Source organism: Coptis chinensis, chromosome 9, assembly GCF_015680905.1.
Source record: "Coptis chinensis isolate HL-2020 chromosome 9, ASM1568090v1, whole genome shotgun sequence".
NCBI classification, from domain to species: domain Eukaryota; kingdom Viridiplantae; phylum Streptophyta; class Magnoliopsida; order Ranunculales; family Ranunculaceae; genus Coptis; species Coptis chinensis.
The window spans coordinates 18271325-18276858 of NC_141464.1; the positions used below are offsets into that span (position 1 = coordinate 18271325).

The following is a 5534-nucleotide window of genomic DNA, read 5'->3' on the forward strand; positions in this document are numbered from 1 at the left end:
GGGATCGGTAGAGAGTACGGACTACAGAGGGAGAAGTGGTCTTGCAAACAGGCTTGGGACGGAGTGGGGGTTTCGTGGTATGGCGCTTTCCCTTAGGAGGTGGGGTGTCACGTGGCTTTCTTTCTTTGGGTGGAGGAGGACGGAAAAATGGGGAGCAATATTTTCCTATTGATTTCAATTCAGGGTCGGACAGTAGGGGAGTAGCGGTTATAGAGTCAATCCCGAGTTCACTATCACGGCTTGAGCAGGTCCCAGGTCGCAAATCTTCTGGAAAGTGGTGGAGGAAATGTGTTCGTAAGGTCGCGACTTTGAGTCGGGGCGCCAACCTGAAAAAGAGAGCCGTCAAGTCAGATGAGAAACCAAAAGATATACATCAATGGGTGTAGATAAAGAGAGAGACTCACCACTAGGAAGAAAAGGCAAGTGGTTAAGATTCAGTTCGGATGGAAGATCCGCGGAGAGGAAATTGCCTGAGATATAAAGAGGGTAGTGATGCCACAATTTGTCTGAGGAAGTGACACGAAGAATAAAATGCCGCTTTCTAGGGCAGACACAAAAGGAGTGATAGCCGACACTGACATCCTTGGTGCTCTTTTTGATGAAGAAGTGAGCGGTCATGTCGCGAACCGTTATCTTGTGTACTTCGGAACGGTTGTAGTGGTTCGCGGCATACATGACCCTCCAGAAATTGCCAATGCCTTGGCAAGGGGGGATGTTAAAGTGATTACACACCTTGACATGAAGACGGGTGAGGGGCAAATGCAGGCCGGCAACAATCTGTCCTACCGTGGCCACGAGGCACCCCGGCCTGTAGGGAACTAGATGCGGGAAATGAGTTAGGTCAGGCACATGCTCTAAGATGACGTCAGCGGGTATCCCGTAAGCCACTTTAACAGCCTCAAGGTTAGGTCTACGGCTGCGTGGTGGGGGCGGCGGGAGGGCAAAAGCTTGCCCAGAGATTGAAGGGGCCTCGGTCTGGTCGGGGAGAGGTGGGGAAGCATGGCTACGGGACTGAGAAGAGGAAGAAGTGGCGGATCTCGGAGCCGACATCGTGGTCGGAGTGGAAGACACACAACCACAACAAGGCGGAGAAGGAAGGGGAGATGAACAGATTCTAATACCAAGGACAAAGGAGAAATACGCAATATAGTAATTAAACGGAGCTAGAGAGAAGAGGAGACCAACCTGAGGTAAAAGGAAAGCAGCCGGAGCAGGAATTTCCACAGAAGAAATCGGAGAAGACGACCGTGAAAGCGACCGGTGCTGGGAAACAAGAAGAAAGGTAGAGGGAGAGGTTGAGAGGAACTGAAAGGCAAAAGAAAAGCTAGGTGAGAGGAAAAATCGAGCGGGCTTTTTATAAGAGGAGGGGGTAAGAAAGTAATTTGAGGGGAGCTGAAATCAAGGGGAAACCGAAAAGAACCAGCCAGTGAAGGACGCGTGGATGCACAAGAAACGAGGGGGCGCCAGTTGTACTCACGTGGAAACTCGTGAATCCAGCGGTGAAAGGAAGACGGAAGGCTACGGTTGGAAAGTTTAATGTGGAGAACTCTCGACTCCCCGATCGAGATACTATCGCGGACTCGAGAGGGGGCATCTATAGTGGCAGGATGTAGCACCGGGATATCAATGGTGAGATGGGTCGGGTCAGCATAGCACATAAGTTCGCGATCCACCGGATCGGGGTGACAGCGTGTGGTCACGGTACGGAAACCCTACACATGGAGCTAAGAGGACCGCGAGATGGAGGGACAGGTGGAGGGCCATGATGGATGAAAAGAAAGGTATAAAGAGTAATAGTGGGGAGAGAAAAAAGGGGGGATCCATTAACCTAAGAAAGGAGGAGACCTAGGAGAGAAAGAAGAGTGGGAGGGCTAAGAAGGAGAATAGTGCTTAAGGGCTAGGGAATAGTGCTCGTAAGAGAATTAAGGTTGTAACAAGAAATAGTAAAGATAGTATATTGATGGAACCAATATCCTAATTTCCAGACAAGGTCGGCCACTCTTGGCCAGTCTTCATTACCTCTTAAGGCGCTAAGGTGAGCAGTACATAGCAAAATAACTCTACAAAGTTACAGTACAAAAGAATCCTAGTTGGAATCTACATTTTGTCACTTGGAAGAAAAATTATTAAATTTCACAGAAAGGGGCTGGAGAGTGAATTTGATTTTGATTACCGATAGTTTGGCGATGAAGATGATCGAAGTCAATGAAAACCAAGAGTTCAGTACCTACTCATACGTCTTTTGAGTTACCAAGAATTCTGAAACAACAAAAAAAGGAACACCCTTTACTCAATTTCCATCCAAAACAAAAAAAGAACCAACCTTTAATAAAACAAAAACTTAAAAAATAAAACTTTAAACATTACCTTTGATGAGAGAGAAATTGAGAGAGAGGTGATGGTGACGAGCTGTTAGAAAGGTGGTGGTAGTGCTGGTGGACGAATTGTTAGAGAAGCCGATAAGAGAGATGGTGAGATAGGCGGTGGAAGAGGTTTGTTAGAGTAGTTTCTCTTTATTATTTTTTTCCTTATCTGATTTTTCTGGGAGAGGGAAATTTTGGAGCTCCGCGCCCAAACTTTTGGACCAATTTTCCAGCTATCCCGTCGAATTATTGCCGTGGGTTAAAATCCACGCCTATCACATACTATCAAGATCAAATCCGACAGTCCAAACTGTGGGAATACCAACTGCTATGATTGTGGAGAAACCAAATAGTGTCACATCATTCTACAACTATTATAAGTATACCAACAGCTACCAACTGTAGGAAATGATTCTACAACTTGGAGCCGTGGCAAATGTTACGGGTCATCCGTGGCTAAAGGCCCATTTTCTTGTAGTGTATCACTACACCATAAATGGTGTTTAGCAACAATTATAATCGTTACTTATATTTTTACTAACGCTTATATCCGTTACTTCTGGGGTGTTACAATAATTTAGGCAAATTTAGTAACGGATATATTTGTTCGTAATTATTTTGTAATAGATAGTCAACCATTGATTGTCCACAGAAATCTTTCATTTCTAACAGATATAAGTGTTAGTGAAGCTTGGGGCCCTTTCATTACTAACATTTAGCGTAACAGATATAACCGTTACTAAAAAACAGTCCAGTGCAAAAAAATATATTTTTTCTAGCGCCAAAAGATTTCCACCCTGTACGGAGCTACATCACATATGATTATCCACAATCCATCTTACATACAAAAATATTACATTACATTACAACTCAAGTAACAAGCGAATAAAAGAAAACCCGACTCAATTAATATTATAGAATTAAAGCCACTAATCCAAATCCAAATTTACAGAACAAACACTTGTAAAAATGAATTAACCTAATCGTATCCATCCAAAGTTACAACAACAATTGTAACACAATATAATAGAAACTGAAAAACACTAACAAGCTGACACAACTACCAACTCGACCATTGAGAATATGTCGAGTACCAGTCAGAAGTAGCACCACCATCTTCACCCTTACATTGTTGGATGTGTATACCTATTTTTACCAAAAAAATGTCGCTTTAATCTCATACTTCCCACATAAAAGAATAAACCACAAAAAATTGAAGCCTAAAATGTAGTTTAATACCACAAAATGATGTAACGGGCATATTATTACCTCAATGAAGGCACTAGGATGTGCACAGTTCCGTTTCTCTGATAATCTCAAAGTGTATTATGCAGCAATGCCGCAATATCAAATGTACCTCTCGTATTGCTTTGAGAACATCTATGTTTGCATTCAAATTCCTATGTGCCAAAGAAATGTTTATCCATCATAAAATAATCCGTTGATTACTAACAAATAAGGATACAAGCAAGCAATTAAACTCATGCACCTAAGAGACAATCGAAATTCAGATGTCTAAACTTGTACTGTGAAAAATAAATCTCCTTGTTCAATCACTTAGTAAGCTTAACCTACACATAACCAAATCTATTTTACTTGATTCACCTTCCCTAAAAGATCACATGGATTCAACATGCATATCATGAGTCTGCCATGGTAGAAAAGAAATTAGACAAAAAGGTTCTCTCACCAAGGCTTAAAACTTAATCTAAAAAGCACTACCTCAACATTATCACACAATTCTTATAACACTTTAACAACACCTCGTCCTTACCACGATGATTTCCCACAACGTATTAGAAATGTAGAACAACTACCACTCAAACACCATAATGCTAATGAGTCATCCATTTTCCAAGTGAATTAAATACAAAAAACAATATCTAAACACTACCAACAACCCATTTCCTTCATAAGAACAAATTTAGTTTGTAATAATTTCTTTCGGTAAGGCAAGTAATTTCTTTTTTCTAATGACCAAAAAAAGAGTACACAAAAAACTAACCTTTAAGGGTATTAAAAGAACTTCGCTACACACCCAAGATTTGAGCAAGAACAATACCTGAAGGTGAACTTGGATTTCATTCTTCTAAATCTGATGACTCACAACTCTATTCACCATGTCTAGACAGAATAGATTATATCAACGTAAGAAGTAAATGTACCATGTCTTTGGATTTCATTCTTCTGAATTTGATGACTCGAAACAAAAATTTTGCCTTGCTGTCATCACAAAAATAATCATTGTTTCCCACCCTTTAAAACATAAGGAAATCAGTCAGTGTGCCAATTCTTCATCCTCTTCAGGAATGAAATAAGAGAAAGAAAAACAAATATTAGAGGCACACACACACTAAATCATTCATAACAAGTTATTGTAGTGTAAGGAATTTCATGCGGTCATAATAAATGAATACCAAAAGGAACAATACATAATGACGGAATATCAAGTATTCAAATTGCAAATAAAACTAACTAGTGAAACTCCTGAAACTTACATTGATACAAACCCGTTACTTGCTAAATGAAACTGACTCAGTCTACAAACAGTGATGTAACGTTGTTACTTTCTAAATTCATTGCAGAATACCAGACTAGCTAGTAACATACTAACATGGTCCATAGACATAGTTCACTTACAAACTAGTGGCATACAGTCAAGTCGCTCCTAAGTTGTTTGTGTACAAAAAATGAAAGTAGACAAGACTGAGCCATTACCGCACACTACTCGAGCTGCGTTCACACTAATAAGGCACTCGATGTCTAAATTACTTGAAATTCAAATCTCAGTCTTGGAAATTGCTAGCAACTTGTTATTGAGTACCTAACTTGTAAATGAGTATTTTTTTTTTAAAATCGGCATAGTAGATACAAGGCTAAATACAGAATTGAAGTCAATTTTTAGTTCACAGAAAAATAAGCATTTATAAGCAAGTTGATACCTTAATCTGTAGAGCACCACATTTTCCAAAGAATCCCAGAATAACTAAAATCCCAATTAATGAAAGGGACTAGTGTTCATCACCTGCACAGATTGCAAAAAAAAAAAAAAACTTATTAAAGCAAACAATAACCAGTGAAACGACATGGTGTTAAATATGGTGTCATGGAGGGTGACCTAATATAGTTGAATAGGAGCTATAGAATAGAATGGGAGCACAGCTTAGAGGA

The 5534-nt window shown here is 40.2% G+C and overlaps 1 long non-coding RNA gene across 1 annotated transcript; it reads right to left on the reverse strand.

Moving 5' to 3' along the window:
- Window positions 1–3302: 3302 nt before the first annotated feature.
- On the reverse strand, window positions 3303–4618 carry LOC147475088 (uncharacterized). Its single transcript, XR_015207453.1, has 4 exons — window positions 4529–4618; window positions 4369–4425; window positions 3633–3763; window positions 3303–3509 (listed from the first exon to the last, which is right to left on the reverse strand). It is a non-coding gene; the product is annotated as an uncharacterized LOC147475088 (long non-coding RNA).
- Between the last annotated feature and the right edge of the window lie 916 nt (window positions 4619–5534).